General features: G+C 37.3%; 1 long non-coding RNA gene across 1 annotated transcript in view; it reads left to right on the forward strand.

Annotated features, from left to right (window-relative positions):
- The first annotated feature begins 6,703 nt into the window (after positions 1-6,703).
- LOC110679552 overlaps positions 6,704-27,302 on the forward strand; it is a 56,338-nt gene continuing 35,739 nt past the window's right edge. The window contains exons 1-2 of the long non-coding RNA XR_002502583.1: positions 6,704-6,793; positions 6,858-6,920. This is a non-coding gene — a long non-coding RNA (uncharacterized LOC110679552). The remainder of the gene's footprint in view (positions 6,794-6,857; positions 6,921-27,302) is intronic.

A 27,302-nucleotide genomic window follows, 5' to 3' on the forward strand; every position in this document is an offset into this window, starting at 1 on the left:
TTACATTCTATGCTCCCACAGGTAACGTAGAAACCGTTGTTTGAGGGACTGGTCTTAATTCGAGACTTTATTAAAGTAATATATCGATTTATGTACAATCACTACTCATTTGGCTCGCACATTTATAAAATAGGACTTACAGGTAGCAAAAATTGCAGCAATTTTTGTGCTACCCTCAGGGCTCAAGAAAAACCAAAAATGGAAGACATTAGATATATTCTAAGTAAGCGGGATCTCGACTATATGAGACTCGTTTCTCGAGTTCTTGAAGAGAATTGAAGTCGCTGTTCGATCCCTTCCCCCGTGTCGTTTCGCTGGTCGCCTCGTTTCCTCTCCAAACCCGTTTTTTTGTGTCGTTATATCCGCTCTACGTTGATTAGCAACAACACCGCAAGAAAACGACGCTGTTGAATGTCAACGGAAAGATCCTTAACCTCATCCTTATCTATAACATTTATTATCCCTAACCTCGACCAAACTGGGAGTTTTACCGTTCCCCAAAGCAAACATTAGATGTTAACAGTTGAACAAAATTGTAATAAAAATTCAAATGAGTTCGGCTCCACATAATTTCGTTCAGACATGGCGTTTGAGACTGCAAATAAACGAATTAAAAAACAATCGCTGTATATTGTCAAATTAGAGAAAATGAAGCAGACATTTATTTTTAGGGTTAAATAGGTTCCATACCGACCGTAAATCGATCCTAGAAATCTTCAGTATGGCTTTGCTTTATATCATTAGGCTGAAGATTGCCCCTTATGGTACTTTCTATTTTTTTTTCTCAAGTTCCCAGATCATTTGTCTGAAGCTACCGAAAAACATAGGAGAATAATCGGTTACACTTGTGTTGAAGAATCATTAAACTTGATGTACCATTTGCCATAAGCAATGAAAAGCACATAGTATTCAGTACCGCTTCAATCTTCAAATAGTGACATCTGAATGTGTATTTATTACAATCCATAAAATATGCGGTAAAAGGTTAAGGCCGCACGGGACGTCATCATAATCACCCTATCCATTTCAAGAAGCAAATCCCAAGAACCATTCCATATATCGATGCGAAAAATGTATCACTATGATTCTATATATGTACACCCGATTCTGTTTTTGCACGGGGGATGCGTACCGTGCAAAAAAAGTTTCTATTCATAATTTCAAAAACCGTTCAAAAAAAGTAACATCATTTCTAGACGTTTCATGCAAAAATAAGGTTTTGGCAAAAAAATATATATGGAAACTTTTTTTGCACGGCCGTGTAAAAAAAATCCGTGCAAAAACAGAATCGGGTGTAATGCACAACCCAATAAATTTTCACTTAACTCGAGATTTGCTTCCACAAAGTTTTGATGATAATTGTTAAAGTGAGACAAAAGATAGGAAAAATAACATGGTATCCCGTGTCACCTTACGATAATTCAATTCAATCCTTGTATGGTTTTTATATCAATTGAAGTTTCCAGTTCCAGATATGCCTCAAACATTTTTTCCTCCGGAAGTAGATTCAATACAGCTATTAAACCCCTATTTATTAGAAGCAAAACTTAAATAGGGGAATACGCTTTATGGTTTCATTGTTAAGAAGGTATATCGAGGCTAACCTGTATTACTATCATCGTTTCGATCAAAATTATACACCCCCATAAACTAGCGCCTAAACTCGCACTTTATTGCATGCGTCTTTCCATAACGAATAAATCTCGATAACAATTTGAATCGCACCTCCACACATGCTAATGTCAATAATCTGAGCCACGCGATCTCTTCTAACATCCCAGTGTGCGCATAAAAATCACCGCATTCCCAATCATACATCCATCAAACAAAGAGGCGAAAGACCAGCCAAGGCAATCCTCTCCGGTCTAGGTTCATATGTAGGTGAACCTCTCCGCGGTAGCAGGGTCCCGTTGGCCGCTCCAATCTTGCAATCTCCCAGAACCTCTCCGCCCGTTTTGGATAGTGTGCGTATTCGTCGGGTTTGCGTTCCGCTACCGCTCTATTACTGCGCAGAACTGTCGCAATGCACACAAAACTTTTCCCTGGTCCACGGGAGTCCTATCATCATCATCGTCGGCAACGTTATGGATAATAGTCCACTTTTCGTGAAGAAAATCGCTCTGAGTATGGTTCCCGATGAGCTGGAATAGGAGCGTGGAGCGGAAGTGCTCGAACCTGTTATCATTGGCCGTGCCAGCATGAGATATTGAATGCTCTTCGTTGAACATTTTGGGGAACTTAATAGGTCTATGCAGCGTTCAAGCTTCGCGACTTAGTCGTGTTGTACGCTGAGAGGGCGACTTTTGTAGCAAACATGGCGGTGGAGCCGTGAAGCTCCATCAGATACTGCGGGTTCTGCAATGCTCACAAACACCACGGTCATCGTAGTAGACATTGGAACACTTATCATGGATGCTCTCCCTCCACGCAGTGCGAAGTGTACTGCTCTCATCATCGTAGTAGTCGTCGTCGTCGTCGTCGTCATCGTCACCATTATTCTCAGTTTACTCGTTCAAAAGTAGCATTTTTATGGATGCAAATTTTTGCGCTTCCACTTTACGGTTCCTCCGGATTGCCACCACACACCACCCACTCCCTGTTTTCGATCCAACATCGGTTTGTGTCATGGTGATGTCGTTTCACCAATCCAACAACCATACACGATGAGCAGCTAAAACAATCCATCAGAAAAGCAAGCAAACGAGAGGCAGAAAGGGTGTGTTTAGGCCAGCGATAGGGGAGACTGGATAAACTAGATCCCCGTTGAGATTTGATTCTATCCTGTTCTCTCGGAATCTTCTTCTTCTTTTTCTTTTTGGCATTACTACCTCACTGGAACAGTGCCTGCTCCTCAGCTAAATGTGCTTATGAGCACTTCCACAGTTATTAGTCGAGAGTTTTCTTTGACAAAGTTGCCATTTTTCGCATTCGTATATCGTGTGGCAAAGTTGCCAGGGAATTCAAGAAAATTTCAAGAAAAAAATCCTGGACCGGCCGGGAATCGAACCCAGACACCTTCAGCATGGCTTTGCTTTGTAGCCGTGGATTCTAAAAAAGGCCCCCTTATGAAGTTTTAATATGAGTTTATGATATTTTGTTCTTTGATTATGATTTTTAATGCAGTCTAATGATTTCAGCAGCATTAAGAAGAGCGGATCTCGCCTCCCCAGTCTCCCCTACAGTGTTCACACCAAAGTTGGGTGCGGTTGATTGTTTCTCTGCGAATTATTGAAGGCTTTGTCGCCTCTTGCCATTGCTCTATGGTGTTTGTATAGCACCTCGATACCGTTCTATTTAGGATGGATGGGGAGATGAGGTGATCACACGATGATGTGAACTCTTGACGAGGTTCTGTGAATCAATTCTCCGGGCTTCATTCATCGGCTTCATCCCCTTCAGTCATCCGTATCTGCTCTGCTGCGTCCTTTGCGTCCTACCAATGATGAATGGGTCGAAATTTCAAGCTCTCGTCTCGGATCTGGCTCACTCATCATAGCAGGCAATCAGCGTTGATGTTGTTATGATGAGTGCTAGCTTTAATTTGCAATGTATGTGCTGGATATTGCTGATAAGTAGGCGAGAAGTACAGTTTTATAAGAGATGCGATGACTTGGCTTATAATTTACAAATTGATAAATCGATGAATCAAATAAAGGAAAAATATGAAAACGTTTATAACTCAGAACTGCTTGTCAATATAACTAGTCAATATAGCTAGTGCAATATAATGATAAATTTTCATGACCATTGCTTCCACAGTCGCCTCTCCATATCTCAATATCGAAGGAACCATTTTATTGAAAACTAGATTGAAAAACACTCCGTTAACAAGAAAATAATAAACAATCAGACGTCATTGCACGTTCCTTATTTACTTTGAACTCCAAAAAATCCGTCTAAAAACCTTCTATTTTGGTCATATCGACATACAGAGAGAAAATTGGGAACAAAAAATCAACAGAAACACATCAAGATATGGAGATATCGAGATAAGGAAGACATCGAGATGTGGAGAGAGATATTGTATACCAAATGAAGGGACTTATAGAGAGATATCGAGATATTGAACATCGAGATGTAGAGAGTCGACTGTATTTGAGCAAAAATCTGGTATGGAAAATGTGTAAAACCATGATGGTTGTTATCTAATATTTCTGTACAAATTTCTTTTCTAGCAGAACGCTAGAATCAATTTTCGACAAAATTCTCAATTAGATTTTCTAGAAACTGTCAACGTACACTTTGATTTTTCTTTTTACATTTTTTTGTTTACGAAATTTCTGGAATGTTTTTTTTTAAAGACACCCACACGTTAATGCTTCCAGTGGGCATTTTGCCCTTTGAAGGAAGCACCACACTAGACAACGGACTAGCATGCAACGCCCAATGGTACAGTCAGAGAACATTTCTCACGAAAAGTTTTCCGGTCTGCAGCGAGAATCGAACCCACAATCCCTAGCACGATGTGGCTTAATGCCTGGTGACACTAACCGCACGGCTACGAAGCCCACCTACTAATTATTGAAGGAAGCATCTTTAAAAGATTTCGTGAAAATTTATCAATGGATTGGATTATTTGAACTGGCATTTCTATGAAAACTCCTACAAAGGTTCCTAACGAGTCTTATTAGGGAACTAGTGCGGTACTCCTCAAGATGTCTTTCGCAGAAGAACCAAAATACTTACTTCAACACACCCACAACATGACTTTCTTTCTGCCAAAAGAAAGTGCCTAGTTCTTTCTGCTAAAAGGAAGTGCTTGGCTAAAAGGAAGATGGTCAATAAGGGTATTTTTTTTCTTTTAAATTTTAAGTAAAACAAAAAAAGGTAATTTCTAAAGTTTGTCCTAAACCCCTCGATACAACGTTTCCATTTAGCACCTAATAAAAGGCAGATTCGTACTTTCATTTAGTTGTTTTAGAAATGCTCTTGAATAAATTTCTTTTGTTTTTTTTTTTGGTTCTAGTGAAATATGCATAGGTACATGAACCAATTTTATTAGCTCCTTTTTCAAAATGTTCTTTTTTTGGTATGTTATGCTTATACCTATGCATAGTAACTTTAACATGACTAAAAAAGATTTGAAGAAAACTTTTTCATTAAATAGTGAGAGCAAAAAGGGACTGAAAAAATCAGGTCAGTGCCGCATATTTTTTTTTTTCGAGGACTCTCCTCAAGTAATTTTTAAATGAAATACCAATATTTTCTTGCATACATTTTGACGGATCTTTTTAATAAATTCCTCGTAAATTATCTGTTAACTTCTGCATCCAAATGCAGTTTTGAAATCTCTACCTTAGCATTGTTGGCAAAGCTAATGAAAGAATTTCTTGAAAATGTTTCGATGTGAATTTGTTCAAAATTCTATCAGAACTCCGAGAACAGTTTTGTTTTTAGCGATTCTTCAAATAGGTAACTTTAAAAATCTTCTCTGAGAACACTCCTGGTGAAAATATCGGTGAATATCTTGTTAGAATAGATCATTGGAGGTAAATCTTTCGACACTCACCGCATCCAAACAGCGGTGACATTAAAATTGTTAATTGTGAACGCATTGATGTTCTGTCAAACACACAAGACTACGGTGACGCTATCTGTGCTTTTTACAACGGCCATTTTGCTTTCGATGTTGATCGGTTCGATGGCAGGAATCGAGTTTATACATCCTTATTAGCTCACTTTCTGGGTTATTAGCCGATTCAAACTTTGCGAAGGTCATGCGAGCTAGAACGCATTCAAGCCCTCCAGAGAGAGAGATCACAGAGCAGAATTTAGTAAATAGAGAATTTATAGTGACGATTGCGGGATTAATACGACACACCCGATTCTCGCGTAAAAAATCTAAAGGGCCAATGATAAACAAATCTGGTGTTGATACCATTCGATAGCATCTCCCAACCTATGCAAATATTTTCAACATAATCATAAAACTTACCGATATAAACCCAATTTTCAAAACGGCCAACAACCGCTTTTTTCCAAACCATTCATTGGCCCCCTGTTGAAAAGACCAATGATCAGATCTCTCTCCATCAAGAGGGCCTACAATCGGATAATTTCGCAAACTGTCATTGGCCTTAGCATGGTGAGAGGCCAATGACTCTCTCTTGTTCATTCGTTGAAAACCAAAAGGGCCTAGCCCTGGTCCAAGGCAAGCTACCAAAATTCAAATTGGCCTATGAAAAGGCAAATGCCCGAAAGAAAATCATAAATGGGCCAAGCATTTAAACTCGTCAATTTTTCCACATGTTTGGCAATGTGCAGAATAAAATCGATTATTACGGTGTAGTAATAGTAAATCACCACTCAACGAGCAAGAAATGACATTGATTGATTTCAATAGTGAGAACTAGGAATTGAAAATGTGGCGAACAATATTCACATCTGAGGTTTGGCCCTTTTGAATTGTTACGAGAGATTTTGCAACAAGAAACATTTCAAGATTTGCTTGAAACAAAAAGTGGCTCAGTTCGCAGTACCCAGTTTCAAACTTATATCTTGAAACTTGGTTGAGGTTGGCTTCTAGTATCATAAAGGCGTATTAACTGAGCTCGATCGATCTTCTCTTTCGATTATTACACGAAATTTAATCGATAGATTTTACAGTGCAGCACGAAAATTGCCGATGAAAGCTTCCTTCTGAAACAAGAATAGCAAGAGAAAACATTTGTCTAATTGCACATTTAAATTGCCTAATTCTAGGTTATTCCAGCCTAAGAGAGTATAATTTAATAACAATTGTCTAGTTAAGTTATTAACGTAAGAGAAATCCGATACAATGAAAACGTTCACTGTAAGTACACAATTATGATACTAAACGTGAAAAAATCATAACATTTGGGAAACCGCACACTCAGAATCGAATTTGGTTCGTAACCCGTACACAACTTTTTTTGGACCCACAGTTTGCTGACTATGGCGTGAGTATTACATGAATTATTTTGTAAACGCTTTTTCTTAGGATTTCCAAAGAAATTTACAATCTGATTCGGCAATTTGTAAAGTTTATGTGGGTACACAAATCGGGGAAAACAATATTCTGTACTATTCGGGGAAATAACAATCTAGATAATGTATTTATGAGAAATTTTGCAAGTGGCAGTGTGCTGAATAAAATCGATTATTACGGTGTAGTAATAGTAAATCGTCACTCAACGAGCAAGAAATTACATTGATTGATTTCAATAGTGAGAAATAGGAATTGAAAATGTGGTGAACAATATTCACATCGATTTTTTTTTTCAGAATCAACGTTTTGAGGATTGGTCCTTTTGAATAGTTAGGCGAGAAATCGTTACATGAAGATCAAGATTTTCCTGAAAATAAAAAGGGGTTCAGTTGGCAGTACCCGGTTTCAAATGAACTCTTATCTAGAAACTTGGTCGCTTTTAGTATCATGAAGGAGTATGGACCGATGCAGCAGTTCACTAATCTGACGTTTGAGCGGTGCCAAATTCACTCGTTCCCATGGTCACGTAAATAACACTGCACCGCTCAAACGTCACTGGATGAACTCGTACACTGGTCAATGGTCCAATGCACGAGTTCACTATTTGACGTTTGAGCGGTGCCGTGTTATTTACGTGACCATGGCAACGAGTGGATTCGGCACCGCTCAAACGTCAAATAAGTAAACTCGTGCATGGATCACTGCTAAGTAGACATATTTTTGGAAAGCTAGCGGTGGTAATCCTTCTTGGACACCGTCTTGGGAAAAAAACCTCTCGAAGGTCACGTCTTTCTCGTTTATTAACTAAACATGGTATCAACAACTAACAAAAGGAAGGGTGAATCTCTGAATTCACTACTTCCTTCCAAAAAAGTGGGTTTTAAAACTGTCACTACACGTGGCAAGAATGGAAGAAAGGACGCTTCCCCGGAATGCGAAGTTTCTTCCAAGGGTGAAATGAATAATTGTATCGAAATGAGCAATCAGTTCGATGCTCTAGTCAAATTTTCCGAACACCAAATCGAAGCAGCCTCTAGCCCAGGCTCTTTGATTCAAGTGAAGAAGCAAAGAGTGCCGCCCACGGTGTACTAAAATTAAGAAGGTGATATACTCCGAAAACTGACAGCTACTTGACGACGTCATTCCTATCCACCTCGAACAAATTTGCGAAAAAAATGATCTAGTGGTCCGGAAGGTATATGGTACGATAGGAGTGACGTCACATGTTTATAATGAAACTCGATATTTACATCAGTGAAGAGACTGCCTTGTTAATTTTTATGCCGTGGTGCCGCCTATCGTGGTCAGTAGTTCCGAATTTGGGGGATTTGGGCAGGAGATCTTGAACTCCATTAGGGGAATCAAGGTCTCCTTCCAAATCACAAAGAAAGGAGACTGTCGAGTTTTGCCGGAAACTCTTAAAGATCGCGAACTTCTTCTCAAGCATCTTGAAGAGAAGAAGCACAAGTTTTTTACTTATGACGAATAAATTGAACGTTTGTTCAAAGTTGTCATGAAAGGTCTCTCAAGTGACTATAAGTCACCTGAAGAGATCAAAAATGGTATAAATGATTTACTTGGATTTCCTCCAGTCCAAGTAATCATTATGAAAAAGAGAACCCAATCTGGCATTGTTCGGAAAGGGCTTTCTCAAGAATATTATTTAGTTCACTTTAACAAAAAAGAACTAAATAATATTAAAGCTTTAGAAAAAGCAAAACTTATGTTCGATGTCCGTGTGACATGGGAACATTTCCAGAAACCTGGAGGAAATTACCAGAACCCCATTCAGTGCCGTCGGTGCCAAAAGTGGGGTCATGGTACAAAAAATTGTCGCATGGATGCTAAATGCATGATTTGTGGATGTTCTTCTCACGCGAAGGACGTCTGTCCAGTGAAGGAAGATACCACCAAGTTCATATGCTCTAATTGTGGGGCTAATCATAAGTCAAATTTTTGGAATTGCTTTTCACGCAAAAGAGTCATTGAGGCTCGTGCCAGGCAGATGAAAGATAATATCCGTTACGATAACGGTCGTTTCCGGAATTTGCCTGGTAGAGTATCGAACAATGCTCATTTTTCAGTTAACGATCGCTTGATTAGGAATCATACCCATCAGGAAGATCATAATCATGCTCATTCACAAACTAATTTTAATCCGTCGGGTAGCCGTTCGAATCTTTCAATTTCGAATGTATCTACCCACGGTAAATCCTTTGCCGATATCGTAGCAGGTAATTTGAACTCTTCCCCTATTCGTTCCATGAGAACCCATTCTACTTGTTTCAAATCAAATGAAAAAAAACCCTACCGCCACAGGTAACTCCTACTCAGATTCTTCGTCTACCGAAAATTCTAATGGGAAATCATCAAATGTACCCACTTCAAATGATATGTCTGCCTCAGATTTTAATTTTCTAACTGAACAATTGAATCTAATGATTGATGCAATGTTCAAAGCCACCACTATGACTGAAGCAGTCCAAGTTGGTGTAAAATTTACTAATCATATTATTATTGGATTAAGTTTTTCTAATGGATCCAAAAAATAATTTAAATATTTTAAATTGAAATGCTCGTTCTCTGAATGGTAAAGAGGACGAGCTGTTTAATTTTCTTACAATTAATAACGTGCATATAGCAGTTATTACCGAAACCTATTTAAAACCTGAATCTAAACTCAAAAGAGATCCTAACTTTTTTGTTTGTCGTAATGATCGACTTGATGGGGCATGTGGGGGAGTTGCAATCATCATTCATAGGCGTATAAAACATTAACTGTTTACGTCATTTGAAACTAAAGTTTTTGAAACTTTAGGTGTTTCTGTTGAAACACAGTCTGGTAAATATACTTTCATAGCTGCCTATTTGCCTTTTCAATGCTCTGGACAGCAAGTTGATTTGCTCCAAACTGACTTGCGAAAATTGACTCGCAATAAGTCAAAAATTTTTGTCATTGGTGACTTTAATGCCAAACATCGGTCATGGAATAATTCTCAAAGTGATTCCAACGGCAGAATTTTATTTGATGAGTGCTCTTCAGGATATTTCTCAATTCAATACCCTGATAGCCCTACATGTTTTTCCTCTTCTAGAAATCCATCTACGATTGATTTGGTCTTAACCGACTCTAGTCATCTTTGTAGCCAATTAGTTACTCATGCTGATTTTGATTCTGATCATGTCCCTGTTACATTTCAAATATCCCAAGAAGCGATTCTAAATCCTATCAGCTCCACTTTCAATTATTTACGAGCCGACTGGAATATATATAAAACGTATGTTGACTCTAATCTTGAAGTTAACATTTCTTTAGAAACTAAACTTGATATTGACAATGCTCTTGAAACTTTAACAAATTCCATTGTTGAAGCCAGGAGCATTGCAATTCCATAATGTGAAGTAAAATTTGAATCCATGTTTATAGACGATGATCTCAAACTCTTGATCCGTCTTAAAAACGTGAGGAAAAGGCAATTTCAACGCACTCGCGATCCGGCTATGAAAATTATATGGCAGGATTTGCAGAAAGGAATCAAAAACCGTTTTTCTCAATTAAGAAACAAAAATTTTGAAAATAAAATTTCTCTATTGAACCCTGGCTCTAAGCCCTTTTGCAAATTATCTAAAATATTGAAAAAACCTCAGAAGCCAATACCGGCATTGAAAGAGGAAAACAAATTATTACTAACTAATAACGAAAAAGCTCAAAAACTTGCTATGCAGTTTGAAAGTGCGCACAATTTTAATTTAGGACTTACTAGTCCAATTGAAAATCAAGTTACTCAGGAGTTCGAAAATATTCTCAATCAAGAGAACGTTTTCGAAAATGCCTGGGAGACTGATTTGGAAGAAGTGAGAACTATTATTAAAAAAATTCAAAAATATGAAAGCTCCTGGCGATGATGGAATTTTCTACATCCTCATCAAGAAACATCCAGAAAGTAGCTTATCATTTTTAGTTGATATATTTAACAAATGTTTTCAATTAGCATTTTTTCCTGACAAATGGAAAAATGCTAAGGTTGTTCCAATTTTAAAACCAGACAAAAATCCTGCAGAAGCTTCTAGCTATCCTCCAATCAGTTTGCTTTCCTCCATCAGTAAACTTTTTGAAAAGGTTATTTTGAACAGAATGATGGTCCACATCAACGAAAATTCAATTTTTGCCAATGAACAGTTCGTATTCCGCCATGGACATTCGACCACTCATCAACTTTTACGTGTAACAAATTTGATCCGTTCCAACAAATCTGAAGGCTACTCTACTGGTCTTGCTCTTCTAGACATAGAAAAAGCATTCGACAGTGTTTGGCATGAAGGTTTGATCGTAAAATTAAAAAAAACTTTAATTTTCCAACATACATTGTTAGAATAATTCAAAGTTATCTGTCAAATCGTACACTTCAGGTTAATTATCAGAACTCCAGATCTGAAAGACTTCCTGTAAGAGCTGGTGTTCCTCAAGGCAGCATTTTGGGACCAATATTATACAATATTTTCACATCTGACTTACCTGAGTTACCTCAGGGATGTCAAAAATCCTTGTTTGCGGATGACACAGGCCTCTCCGCGAAAGGACGAAGTCTGCGTGTCATCTGTAGTCGATTGCAAACAAGTTTGGATATTTTTTCTTCATACTTGCAGAAATGGAAGATTTCTCCTAATGCTACCAAAACTCAACTAATAATATTCCCACATAAACCAAAAGCTCTTTATTTGAAACCTTCAAGTAGATATGTTGTCACGATGAGAGGGGTTCCAATAAATTGGTCAGATGAAGTTAAGTATCTAGGGCTCATGCTAGATAAGAATTTAACTTTCAAAAATCACATTGAGGGCATTCAAGCCAAATGTATTAAATATGTAGAATGTCTCTATCCTTTTATTAATAGAAAATCAAAACTTTGTCTTAAGAACAAGCTTTTGATATTCAAATAAATTTTCAGGCCAGCCATGTTGTATGCTGTACCAATATGGACTAGCTGTTGTAATACCAGGAAGAAAGCTCTGCAGAGAATTAAAAATAAAATTTTGAAAATGATTCTGAAGCTTCCTCCCTGGTATAGTACCAATGAGTTACATAGAATATCCAATGTTGAAACATTGAAACAAATGTCAAATAAAATAATTAATAATTTCAGGCAAAAATCGTTACAATCTTCTATTACCACGATTAATGCGTTATATGTTTAGGTTAAGTTAGGTTAAGTATACAGTCAACCCTCCATGAGTCGATATTGAAGGGACCATCGACTCATGGAAATATCGAGTCATGGAACAGCAATGCAATGCAAAGCTATCTGAAGGGACCATCATAGTAACCATGAAATTTGGTTTTTAGTATGGTTCCATGAGTCGATATCGAGTAATGGAACATCGACTAATGTAGGTTTAACTGTATAAAAAACGGTTTTTTTTTCTCTTATAAGCAGGTGAAATCAACTCACCTGTAAAAAAACTGAACTGCTACGGCAAATGAAATGTAATATGTTGTTAACAAAATGTTAATAAAATCTTAGATTTGTGTTACCAAATTAGGATGATAGTGTTGTCTAATAACACAGAACACCTTGATATAAGAAATAATGAATGTAATGTTTAGAATGATACTAAAAAAAAAAAGTTAACCTCCCGATTTCTTGGCAATCTGATCGATTTCCGAATTTAAACGTATTCTAAGGATTTTTAGGAAATAAATTGGATACATTCAATCGACAGCTTATTTTTTCACCCCGAAAAAATCATTTCATGAGCAAAAAACGAAACATTTAAGGATGAAAGTTGCTCATGACAGGATTTTAAAGATTGAAAAAATGGATTTGCATTTCATGACCATCACCTTATGTTTAATACAATGTAATGAAATCACATTCAATTGGAGCTTCTATTAGATTTTTTAAATATTCGTTTAGTGGTATAATTTATAAACATAATTTCTAGATGAAATTTTACTATTTTTTTACATAAAAATCCTGATTAATATAAAATATTGAATTGCTCGAAAATATCGAAAAACCGCGTTTTGAACAAATTTTCATAGAGTGGATAGATTTTGATACCGAGTACCCCCGTTGGTTTGACCACATTTAATCTGAACACTTTTCAATTAGCACCCCGCTAATTTGCACATCGTTCAGATTAAAAATGGTTCAAACGTCATTTAGCTCATGGAACAGGGTAAAGTGAAATGGAACGTTGTTGAACGGAACGCAGAATTAGAACAAAACAGTGAAAGAGGTGACCAGAAACACGTTTCTAGGGTTACTAGATGTTCAAATTAAAAATGAACCCCGATGGTTTGCATGTGGTATTGTTCAAATAAACCGTGACCCAACACTTTTAAGGAAATCCATTGGCCTATCAGAAACTTTATATAATTGTAAAGATTTGTCAGGAAAAACAAAACAAAAAGATTTATTTAGATCGATCGATCGATCGTTGTTAGGGCCTGCAATCTAGATAAATCTGGTGCATTATTTTAAACAAAACTTGTTTTTGAATACTGAATTTTATAATCTAAAAATCTTTGAGAGACGTGTTGATTGCTTTACCACGGTTTATCAAAGGCTACTTAATTATTTGATAGTCCATGACATGAACAGTTGAGAAAATAATATTATGTTCTAGGCTACCATGATGTTATGTTTTCCATTTAATCCATTCAATCCAATAATTCCTCCCACATCAAGCGGTGACGAATTCACCGTCGTACAATCCAATTTAACTTTTTGTTTTCAGTTGTATCGACATTCCTATCAGTCACGTCTACGATGAGCTAAGACGTAGCAAAAGCAGAAGAGCACTCCGCAAAGAGATACATACTCCCGTTAGCACTGTCCACACATGATCGTCTTCAACGCTCATAATATCTAAAAATGAATATCGTACAATATAATATTATTCGTCGTTTTTTGCTTCTTGTACTCCCCATCCCTCGTTCGCTTTTGCTTGTCTTCGTCGTCGTCGCATTCCTGAGGAAACCTCAGCCAACCAAACCAACCAAGCAAAGAAGACAGAGACGCTTGGTGGAGCTTCTTTTCTCGTGAGTGAAAACATGGATGGGACAAATTCCTAACCATACCCGACCACCGTGTTCGGTTACGCTACGAATTCGAGAATAATAATGTAAATAATTACATTGTAGCCGGTTGGGGCTTCCACCTTCACTACCATCATCATGATGGCAGACAGCTTTCGACAGCTTCTCTCCGGTATCGACTCTCCGGATTGAGCTCCAGTTCGGTTGGTATTTGTACTAGCGTTCCCCCCATTTGCTCCCCCATTAAACCACCACAAGTCCAATCGGTTCTGTACATTATGCTGCGCTCGAACGAAATCTTCTCCAACTCTCCCAAAATCGGTGCGCTGTCTGGATCTAGCGGACACATCATCATTTCGGGGCATCATTTTGGGGCTACCGCATGACGGCGACTGTTTGCTTGGCACCATATCGCAGTCGACCGCGCGTCTCGCTAGAAAACATCGGCAGTTAACAAAACCATCATCTCGTAGCATGCCATGTGTTAGCTTTACTCGGGCCAACTACTGGCACCGCTTCTTGCTGGCTGCTTACTTGGATCGATGATTGCCTTTGTGTGCGAGGCTCGTTTGGGGAGACTTGGCGCCGTGTACGGATACTCAGATCCCGGCTTGGGGACTGTAGTGGTGGCAGCAAATCCTGGTCCCCCATTGGCTGATACGCACCTGCAATGCGAAAAATCGGCACCACTACAGTTGACCGAGCGAAGCATGTTCTGGGAAGGTCGCAGCTTGGGGCCTTGGTGGTTAAGGAATGGATGGTTGTGGGGGGAGGGGGAGCAGATTGGGGCACGGCTGAAGTAGTTACTTTACTGGCCTCTTTGTAAACATGTGTGCAGTTGTGCTGTTTGCCGGCTTGCTCGGTCGATTCTGAGTCAAGCACAGCTATTGAGCAACCTTCAGTAGTAAACAATACTTGCGGTACCGAAGGAGATGCTATCTCTTATTTGATTAGCGTTATTATTTCTATCGGCACACTTGATGGCATGGCCTGCTTTCTGCCCCACTTTATCCTCATTGCCCGCCTAAGAATACGCCAATCGGTGCCTTACAAAAGAAACACTTTCGAGGGTGTTCGACAACAACACCTGATCCTGATGTGATAAGACGTCAATATACGGGCAACGGTTACAAGTGGACGAGCTGGTGATAACGATTATTCAACTGTCAATTAGCCAATAAAATATGGTTTCTATTATGGTACCCGTTCTCCCCGCATAAATTGGAATCAGGAACAGAACAACGGCAATGAACTAGCGGCGGAACTGCAGCAGCAGCAATCGTGTCGAACATGTGCGGAGAAAAGTCCGCAACAGGTCGATTTCGTCGCACTACGACAGTGGTGGATTTGCGAAAAATCGACTCATGAGACCACCAATACCAGCCTGATGCGGGATGATCACAGTAACCGTTCGCGGAAAAGAATTCTCTTCATACAAAAAAAGCAGTCATGGCTAACTACGCGACGGTAGCTTGGAGCGATGACGATGATGACTCGATAACCTCGATATGTACCAGCACAGCACGCAGCATTTCCAGGGTAACCCCCAATCACCGGCCAGGCTGGACTACTGCGAGTCATCATCTGGGGCTACTGCAGCAGTGCATGCGTTATACGCATACATGTCTCATGTTACTTTTTGTCGTTTTCGACACAAATTATGTCAAACCAAATTTCAACTTTTATGAGCTCCTCTCCCCACACTTGGTCACGTTTTTTGTATGAGACCTCCAAAAATTTTGTATGGCTTGCCACGCTCGATCTTCTCCTCCCCTTTGGAGCAGGACAAAATCTGTGCGGTTAATGGACAAACAGTCGAAAAACAAAAGGTCGAAAATGATTTGCCTGGTGGGAATTTTTTCCTTCTCTGAAAAAAAAAAAAAGATTTTCGGCCTCTGGTCCCTTATTTTTTGTTCTTCGATCTTTTGTCCTTTTGACCTTTTGTCCTTTCGACCTTTTGTCTTTCGACCTTTTGTCATAGATTCATCTTCGTTACGACATTCCATGGAAAAGCTAACAAGCTTTTCAAAAAGGTTTTTTTACTGAATTTGTCGAGGATTTTATTTTGATTGAACATCAGAATCAAATAATTTCAGAATTTACATACAATCTATTGTTCGCTGAAATCAGCAAATGTTTGCTGAATCTTACAGAGATACAGAGCATTTTTCACATTTTATTTTGGGTAAACATTGTTTACGGCCCATAAAAAAATAATAATATGTCCAATTTTCCTGAAATGTAAATTTCAAATGTAAATACTACAAAAACGTATAATCATTGATGAAGAAAATAGTAACATGTTAAAAAAAATAAATCAATACTCGATTACTTTTTCAAATCGACGTAAGTGATTTTCATACGGTTTTGAGAAAATTAATTAAGAAGAAAATTAATTAAGAAGAATCACAACCTGTCTTCTAAAACTGTTTTAAAATTAATCCCCTTTTTAACATTTTTTCATCGTGTTCATCGCTTAAATTTTGCATGCAATCATCTTAAAAAAAGTTATTGGCGAAGCAATAATACTGATAGTATCATCAATGCAACAGTACTCGCTCATGTACTAGAAGCCCGTTTACGAGTTTGAACAGTAAGGCTACTCTAGTAAAAACATAAAAGATGACATGAACATGAAAGCAAACTAATATGTCGGTTCAAAATCTAGCGGCTATAGTTTACAAATTTATTTGATTCAAACTTATCTGTTTGCAGCATGAGCAATATCCCGCTCATGAGCGAGTACAGGTCGGACTCGATTATCCGGAGACTCGATTATCCGGAATTTCAGACTCGATTATCCGGAATTTGTTTTTTGATGTTCTTGTTTTTCAATTTTTATGCATAAATATGAGATAATTTCCTATTGCAATATACAATATGAATGGTTTTGCAGATTTGAACGTATTTAAGAAAAAGGGTATGAAAAAGTGGATTTTTGTGTAAGCCGATATTTTTTTTCTTGTAAAGACCCCTACTAGGGGCCCTAGGGGCCCAAATAGCCGTAGCGGTAAACGCGCAGCTATTCAGCAAGACCAAGCTGAGGGTCGTGGGTTCGAATCCCACTGGTCGAGGATCTTTTCGGGTTGGAAATTTTCTCGACTTCCCAGGGCATAGAGTATCTTCGTACCTGCCACACGACATACGCATACAAAAATGGTCATTGGTATAGCAAGCTCTCAGTTAATAACTGTGGAAGTGCTCATAAGAACACTAAGCTGAGAAGCAGGCTCTGTCCCAGTGGGGACGTAACGTCAGAAAAGAAGAAGACCCCTACTGTTTCTTAGAAATAATTTTCGTCTACGCCACCGCATCATATAAATAAAACGACGAAAAAAGATAATATTTAAGTTCGCTTATAGAAGATTACAATTTTTTCTTAGTGATTCGATTATCCGGAATGAAAAAAAAAAACGATACTCCGGATAATCGAGTCTGACCTGTACTTGTGGACTGATGGTAGTACACAGTCAGTTTTAAAGTGATTCAACGTGTAATTTGCAATAAAAATTTGAGAATTTCGAGAAATTCGAGAATTCTATAGAAAGGTGGTAAATTAGCTGCATAACCATATTTTTGAATCCGTTGTGAAAGTTCGACTGTATAAGCTAAATGATTCACTTAACTACTCTCTAAGTAGTAAGTAGTTAAATGTAGATCTAAAGTTTGTTGAAAAATTTCAAGGTTTTTATATAAATAACTGTTACTAGGTGCCATACATATAACTCTCAGAGTTTCTTCTATGCTTTTTTAGCTTCAAATAAGAGCTACATTCGTCTCCTACGCGATCTCACTAATTGTCCTATGTTTTTCTTTTCAGTGAAATATGAGACATATCACATTTTAAAATACCTTTAAAATTTGCTGCTGCCATTACCGACCTAACGTCATAAAATGGTATGGTATGGTCAGAGTCGTAGCATGACTTCATGGCACCTTAGGCGACCTACGATATGGGCGCCCCTTTTTCATTAGGGTGCGGCTTATTTTTTGAAATGTTTCAAAACCAAACATTCGTGTGCTCTTTTGAATTCAAATCACATAAAAAGGAAATCCTCAAATTTTAAGCCAAAAATATTGAGATTTAGAGGTGGCGCAAGCGAAGGTGAGTTTTCCAGTTATGAAATATGATCTTCAGTGAAGTCTTCATAACTTTGGTATTTTCCAACCAATTCTGAAACTTTGAGCAGCATTCTCTTTAAAAAAATGATGAAAAAAATAATTATTAAATTCATGAAAAGTTTGCTGAATATAAAATTTGTTTAACATCAAAACTAGTCATAGTTAAAAGTAGTTTTCTCTAAATTTTTCCACTTGTTACTAAAGAAATATTTTTTTTGGACCATAACTTTATGCATACTTAATTGATTCCATATCTATTAACATGCTTTTGAAGCTTATTTAGTTGTTTTCATATTGTGTATACAACGGTTCAAGGTAAAAACAATGTTTGACTAAGTTATTGAGCATGACCATGAGCATGATTGACCGCCCGCAGATACTACTCCGTTATTGCAAGAACAGCTGTACTTACACAGGAAACCAACAGACACTACTCGTGATCAGTAGCATCCTCAATGTGTAAGTACTGGTGCTCTCATTATTATAACAAACAATAACGGCGCCGTCTGCGTCCTAATGCAGGTCAATTTAGGGATGTGAGGGAAATGTTGACGTGTTACTTGCTTTATGGAAGCCGAGGAGTCCTCTGCACTTTCACACAGAGTTGCTTAATATCAATCGTATCAGCTGATGGCTGATGGTGTAAAACTATCACTATCACTTGCGAGCTATCAATATCACTTTGATTTGACAACCAACAGCAGTGATGCGACATGGCACTCTAGATCATAATCACTGTGGAATGAGTGATCACGTGGTAATTATCCATGCTATTACTGTTTTTCAGTGACTAACAAATAGTTTCATTCTATCTGCAACACTATCAAAAATATCGTACTGATAAATTGCCATTTTAACTACTTAATTTAAGGCTAAACTTAACCCATCAGTGATATCCATAGTCTATCGCCATCAATGCACTTGTGATGGAGTAGACAGCATGATGTTGATGTGATATAAATTGATCCGAATTGTATCGCAGTCGGCCTGTACAAATCAGCAAATTTGAAGCGAGCAACTCTGCTTTCACAAGTAGACACTGGGCGTTTGGATATGGGAAAGGTTTGGGTAAAGGATTCGTTTTGGTAAAAGATACATAAATAATTTGAAATGAATGCGCCTAACCGGATTCGCAATATTACTCGATAAAAGCATTGAACGCCGAACAAGTGTTCGTCGCTTGCCCCACAGGAGCAAGCAACCAAGTCGAAGGATCAAACACTACTCAAAAAGTTATTTAACAAAAACTATTCAAAAACATGATTTTTAATGAAAAAAAATCAAATTTCTTCGTATTAATTATTATTTTTCACCGGAAATTACATTTTTACTAATAAACTAAAGTTTATGAAGCATCTTGTTAAATCTTTAAGTTGAAAAATGCATATATTTTGGAAATTTCAAGAATACTTTTGTTCTAAAATTTATGAAAAATTGCTGTAAAGACCTTTGTGAGAATTAAACAAATGAGAAAACCCAGTTTCGACTCGTCAGCTGCGGACTACGCTTTACTAAATATGTATTTTCGAAAATAATTCTAGATGCGTAACGCATTTTGGCGCCAACTGAAGCCCGAACAAAAAAATCTTTTATATTAACCAAGCGTAAATCTTAGAAATAAGTCAAAATAATAGAACCTAACGGTCTGACCTAGACATTTTCTTGAAAAAAAAAAACAAGTAAGGTAGACAATACCCAAGTAACAATTCCACAGCAATTTGGCATTCGTGTAGATTTATTAATATTTTATGACAGTTACGTGAATGCTATGATAGCTAGAGGTGACATTTAACGTTGCTAGAAGACGCTATTTTGTAAGTCAACTCTTAGTTGTTTTCAAAACCTTTCAGAGACAAACTATAAAGTTAAAATTTTGTGGCTACAAAATCAGCTTTATTGCAGCATAAAATACCTTATTAAACTGCATATGGTGGCTGCACGACACTTATTTGTGACGGCTATGATAAAAGATTGATATAATACACCTTGTTGTCATAAAAGCTGCTTTCAAACTAATTGACTTGCAATTGAATCTTGATAACTTACCTTATTTATACCTATTTGATCAGTATTTGGGCTCTTCAGATGCATTGCGATGCATTACGAACACTTATTCCTGACGACAAAACGACAAACTAATGTTCATTTTCATTCTTTCTGCGTATATTCTTCATAATAGCATACCAACTGCAAACTTTGTTGAATGCTGCTTGGTTACCATGAAAAGCGAAAAATAGCTGCATCATTTTCAATCAGCATTTGTTATGGCAATTTGACATCCACAAATGCCGAATCATAACATTGTGCCCTTATTTGTGTATTTATGATGAAAAAATAGCATTTGTCGATGACAATCAATCAATTATGGTTCCGCCATATTAATTTCACTCCGAATGCCTCAATTTCATTTTTTCAAATCTATTTGCTCCATGAATTCGCGCATTTCATGCTATGCTGTGATGATTAAACTGATTGAATATAGTTTAATACACAATTACCGCCCAATCAAACCAAGAAATGTTGAACATGTTTTATTCTTCACCTGGCGGTTTATTTTAGCAAATGCGAAATAACTGTAAATATACCACTTTCAGAGGGGGCACCCGCAATTTCACTTCTTTTTTATCACATTTCATAGTAAATCTCACTCGGCACTAAATATTTGAGCACGATATCCAAATAAATAACTTTAAATATAAAGCACTACGAAAATAATTATCCCAGACGTGTTTTCAATCTTGTTTTGTTTTGTTTACGTTGTAATAAATCCGGCAAGATCAACATTTTGATAAAATCATTTTCAAGATGATGCGACATTCATCTAGAACAGGTGGCTTCAAAATAGCTACCATAAATGCTATTTTGCTTTATTCGTGTGACATAATTGTACACTTCATAGCCTCTTTCAGAGTGGGCCAACTAGTCACGTTCTAATCTACAAGAGGTTTTGGGGGATGCGATGAAGACCACAGTGCCTTGACCATGGTTTTATGGGCGTTTATTTATAGCACCCTGGAAGTAATTGGTAAAACTAAAATTGTTACTTGGGAATGGTATTTACTGAGCAAAAATTTGTGGGTGGAATTCGGCAAAAAGTTCTTAACGATCAACGCTCCGTCATCGTAATCATCGTCGTTATCGAAACTTCAAAAGCAGTTTTTCTGTTGAAAACTAAAATTTATTCGATGAAAATGTGTTCATTGTGTTTCGGTTGGAGAATAGAATACAGTGAATACATTTTCCTCTATATTTTCTTGATTTTGAACGAAAAAAACTGCCTTTGAAAATTCCCCCTTAAGCTCATCTGAAAAGCTGAGAAATATGTTTTCTCATTTTTTTTCGAAGTCTAATAAAAATGCAACTAAATGATGTGCTATGGTGTGATTTTGAACGTTTTCTCCTCCCTCTTTTTGTGTGGCCAAATTCTAAGTGGAATAGATTTTATTAAGGTACCCCGGTGCAAGTGGCACCTAAAAAAAACGATACTTCAAACAAATTCTCGCGGAACATTACTAAAGGACCTATGTACACATGAGAGACTCAGAAGAAGTTAATGTGGCTCAGTTATTAATGGAAGAGAAGTAAACAAAGAGAGCCTCTCAATGTTAGATAGGTCTTTTAGAAACGTTGCGCGCGAAATGTTCAATTGTTGTGTTTTTTCAAAAGTCAATATTTTGCAAATCCAACAACACGGCCACATTTTGGCAACATATTTACTGGTGAGCGTAAGAATTTGATCGAATAATTTCGAAATTGTGAAAACCTTACAAGAAAGTATTAAAATGTACCATTAGACGCAGCTATCTTGCTAAACGGGGCAAGTGGGACCTATCCAATTTCATAGGTCAATCCACATCAGTAAGTCAACCATTGCAATAATAGGATTGATAAACGGAATTTTGACAAGTTAACTATTAAAAAGTTCAATTTTCAATAATTGACGAAATTGTAAATATGTTCTGTTATTATTGTTATGCATGGCAGAAAACCACTTAATGTCATGGAATTATTGCAAAAATGTACCGGTTTTATCATATTCTGTGATGAAAAACATGGGACAATAATGCGTACAGTCTAGCAGATGAGGAAATTTCGAGCCCTGACCAAACCGAAAGCAGGAGAAAACTGGGCAAAACACACAAAAACAACCGATCAAACACACCCGCGATGTAAACAATGGGGCACACGAAAACGCAGAACAAAACCCGCTCGTGGACGAGAAAGGAAATTTTCAGAATGACCAACCGCAGTTGGAAATCGTTTATTTTTGGTCCCTTCTGCGAGATGGGGAACTCTGATCGGTCGGTGGTTGTGTGGTGTGGCCAATCTCGTGACGTGTCAGGTTTGCTTTTGACACGTTGAAATATGAGTTTTTACTCTCGTTGATAGGAAAATAATAAAAACATAGGTATTTTAAGTGGCGAGAACACGTCGACCATCATAGTGTCAGGCCCGAATAAAATTTTTTACAAAGTATTCAATAGTTGAACTTATTAAAACACCATACGCCTATGCTGTACAAAAGAGTCTATAATTAATTTATTGCTGAATTTTTCAGTAAGGTTGAAACATTTATTGTTTTTACGACAAATTCACAATTGTTTTATTGAATACAAATATTTGATTATAATTCTTCGATTCTACTTTTCTCCAGAACTGTTTTACTATTTGTTAGAAATTGGATAAAACTTCAATTCTATCTTGCAAGAAGCAAATTAGGGATGTTACGTTCAAGGTTTGATCATATTGGATGATTGGTGATAAGTGAATTGTAAAAAATACATTAAGATCTATGGTAAATCTGTTGGGAAACACTTATAGTATTGATACGATAAAACGTATTGCATTTTCACGATATTTTTTTTTATCAGGGCGACGTTGTGGTGGGTTGCTGCGGTTACTGGCCGATCGTCCTTATCACGCAAGTCACGTGGCCGCACAAACAGTAGATTGCTTGCGCCCCATTATAATGGGGTCATATTGTGCAGGGTGCTGCTTCTGACAGTGACAGCGACAGGAAATGCAATAAAGAGATGAACTTTTTAGTTGGGTTCCGGGAAGTATTCCCGGCAGCAGGAGAATTGTTGGGGATGTAAATTTGCTGGCCCACTTTTCTTGTTGAGAGGTGAGCAGCTGATGGCTTAAATTCATACGAAAAGTGGATGAGTCTTTCATTTCCTGTAAATATTATCCAATTTACTCTAGTTGATAGCGTTATTATATCCATGTCACTGGAAAACTTATAAGTACAAAAGGTGTTCTAGTTCATTCAACAATTTTCTGGAACATATACCTTCAACCTTCTGGCGTAATTAGTCATCTTTTGTTGATAAAGGGCACAGACATTTAACATTCATAAATGTCAGAGAATGGGGTAGTGGTAAGTGCGCATCTATTCAGCAAGACCAAGCTGAGGGTCGTGGGTTCGTATCCCACCGGTAGAGGATCTTTTTGGGTAGGCAATTTTTTCGACTTATCAGGGAATAGAGTATTTTCGTGCTTGTCATGCGATATACGAATCCAAAGGTGGTCAATTGGCAAATAAAACTCTCATTGAATTACTGTGGAAGTACTCATAAGGAGCATATGTTTGATTCTAAATAGTTCGCCTTATTATTCGTTCCGCACGAAATCAATTTGAATCAATACTAGAAATTATGAAATTACAAATTGATGGAGCTAGTTCAAGTTATACATAATTCTAATTATAATAATACTTCAAACTTTTTATCGAGGAGAAAATGTAGCTTTAGATCTTCTAATCTGCAAATTATCGCTATGATAGCCAGACTTCTAGATGACATTTCATTTCTTTGACATCTGTCACGTATTCATTGCAGCGTTATCCAAACGGGGGGCTTCACCGTTACAGCACAAATTTTAGGTAGTTTTTGACGCAGCATCTCAAATGCTAATTAAATATTGATGCTTGTATTTTTTTTACAACTTCTAAGACACGAAATATGATAGTTTGCGGATCAAACCACATAATTAAGATAGTTTTCTAAATAAATAGCCAATGTGGGAACGCCAAGATAAAGTTTCATCTAAAATCATTCCTAAATACTTAATTTATGTGGCTTGCCCAACTGAGATTAATATTTTCACGTCTTCTCTTGAAAATAATAATTTTATTGTTAGTTACGTTCAATGATAATATATTCTGATTAAAGTAATCATTGAGGAACTCTACATCCGATCGCATTTAATCTTGAATATGTGCTACATTGTTTCCAACGTAAAAACTAGCTGCATCATCTGCAAACAATCTCAATTTTCTTTTTAGGAGAAGCCTGCCCATGTAATTTATAAATAATATGAACAACAATTGTCAATAATGAATCTAAACTACTGCCCTGCGGTACTCCTATAGAAAACGGTTTCAGCGTGTTCGTTAAATAGCTACATATGTATGTATAACATAACATGCCATACCTCTAATAACTATTAGTTCAAGTTATTTTTTTTATTATTGTCTGTCTCAAGATAAATCCAATTTTGGCGACTATCTATCCATTCCTCCAAATATAAGCGCAGCGCTCACTGATCAAACAGAACCTTCAACCTCAAAATACAGTACAAGAACTAGACAGCAAGCACACTCGTCGTGTTCAATTGTTCCTGATCTAAGTATATTGACTACTACAGTAGCTTAGTAGCTGTCAAAATACGTTGTGTTACGGCTGCGCGCGTACGACCATCACCAGACTCTAAACAAAATAAGATGATCAATAATGTCACCAAGTATAACAGTAGGCGAACTTATATAACTTTCCATCGCATACTCAATAAATTGTTTGAATTCATAAATATCCGAAGATAGAGGGCTTTTTTAGCTTAATGCGTATTTTATTAAATTGAAAACTAATCCGTTTGTACAATTTGAAAATTCATACTCAGATCTAACAAAAAACATTAGCCCACTACCTCTCCTACTCACCCTTCTAGTAGGGATTCCTGGGGTAATAAGCACTGTCGGGGCAAACCGCACCTTGCCAATAACTCTGGAATGAGCAAGTTTTGAGTGAAAATCGCTATGCAGATTGATGAAACGTTGCAAATATTGGACACCCTGACAATTTTATACAGTTTGAATAACTTAACATGGAGATAGAACAATAAATTAAAAAAGCATGGTTCTGATCTGAGAGAGAGGAGATTGCGAGATCCTAAAAGTCACGGGAACCAGTTACCAACTGTCACTGGAAAACCGCACATTCGAAGGGCAGAACGTGAAAACCCGTCAAAATTCAAGTAGACGTAAATAAAATTTCTGGGTTTTTCGATTATTTCACATTTTAAAAAGTTAAATAACTAAATAGAGTTATGTGTTGGCAAACTGCTATTGATTTTTTTATTCATATCCTTGTTTATAGTGAACAACAAGAGGTGAATTTGCTTTGGACCAAAGTTCATCTGAACATTGTGCACAACCCAAGAATTAAACAAAGAAGTCCAAGCAGACAAGAAAACAGGCCAACCGTCAGTAGGCTGTCTCCTCTCTCTCAGGTTCTTATTACTAACTAATTGCGAAAAAGCTCAAAAACTTGCTATGCAGTTTGAAAACGCGCACAATTTCAATTTAGGACTTACTCGTCCAATACAAAATCAAGTTACTCAGGACTTCGAAAACATTCTCAATCAAGAAAACGTTTTCGAAAATTACTGGGAGACTGATTTGGAATAAGTAAGAGCTATTATTTAAAAAAAATCAAAAATAAGAAAGGTCCTGGCGATGATGGAATTTTCTACTTCCTCATCAAGAAAATTCCAGAAAGTAGCTTATCATTCTTAGTTGATATATTTAACAAATGTTTTCAGTTGGCATATTTTCCTGACCAATGGAAAAATGCTAAGGTTGTTCCAATTTTTAAACCAGACAAAAATCCTGCAGAAGTTTCTAGCTATCGCCCAATCAGTATGCTCTCCTCCATCAGTGAACTTTTTGAAATGGTCATTTTGAACAGAATGATGGTCCACTTCAATGAAAATTCATTTTTTGCCAGTGAACAGTTCGGATTTCGTCATGGACATTCAACCATTCATCAAATTTCCCGTGTAACAAATTTGATCCGTTCCAACAAATCTGAAGGCTATTCTACTGGTCTTGCTCTTCTAGACATATGAAAATATATGAAATCGACAGTGTTTGGCATGAAGGCTTGATCGTAAAATTAAAAAACTTCTATTTTCCGACATGCATTGTTAGAATATTCCAAAGTTATTTATCAAATCGCACACTTCGTCAAAATGTTAAAATTCTGAACTACTACAGCAAATGAAATGTAATATGCAGCTAACAAAATGGTTATAATAGCTTAATTTATTTTTACCAAATAATGATGATAGTGTTAGGTAACACAGATCACCTAGATATAAGCAATGATGCTAATGACCAGGTCCATAAATATATAAAGTTCTCAAGTGAAAAGAACTGTAGTGAATCTTTTAGTTCTTCTTTTTTCTTGGCATTACATCTCATTGGGACAGAGACTGCTTCTCAGCTAAGTTTTCTAAGAGCACTTATACAGTTATTAACTGAGAGGTTTCTTTATCAAAGTTGCCATTTTCATATTAGATCGATATAACGGATCGTACCTCATGTAGATTTACTTTTTAATTCTTCCTCCCAAACCGATTTTGGTTTGGCTTCACTGGCCCACGTTGTTGTGGCCATAGAAATATTGAATTCCACTTTCCCACCACCCGCAGCAACAATTTTACAAACTCCAAATTCCAGCATACCCGACCACATCGAAATGCAGTTAACATTTGTGGAATGCGTACAAAATCAGCGTCGTGCAGTCCTTTCTTGCAAAGCGCACAATGAATGGGTCTCGAATCCTTTCCTTTCCAGGGGACGGTTCTCTGAGTTGCTGTTGTAACATTGCGGTAGTTGCTACACCATAACCCATAGTCACACTCCAATGTGATACCTACTCTTTAAAACGGCAGCCGCCAGCAGTTCTCTAGAAGCCCGATCTGCACCAAAAAACCGATGAGTGTATGATGCACCAAAAAGCCAGCAGCAGAGGCCATATTCTTTGCGCGGCAGTCGCCCTTTTGTCGCTTTGCGACGGAGGCTCGGTGCCAAAAGCCATTATGGCTCGCTGTCGAATTGTTGTTGCCAAGTGGTTTTGCACTTGCTGCGGAGGCTTCTTCTGCCGCACAAGTTTCTTCTTTATCTTT

Source organism: Aedes aegypti, chromosome 3 (assembly GCF_002204515.2).
Source record: "Aedes aegypti strain LVP_AGWG chromosome 3, AaegL5.0 Primary Assembly, whole genome shotgun sequence".
Classification (NCBI taxonomy): Eukaryota; Metazoa; Arthropoda; class Insecta; order Diptera; family Culicidae; genus Aedes; species Aedes aegypti.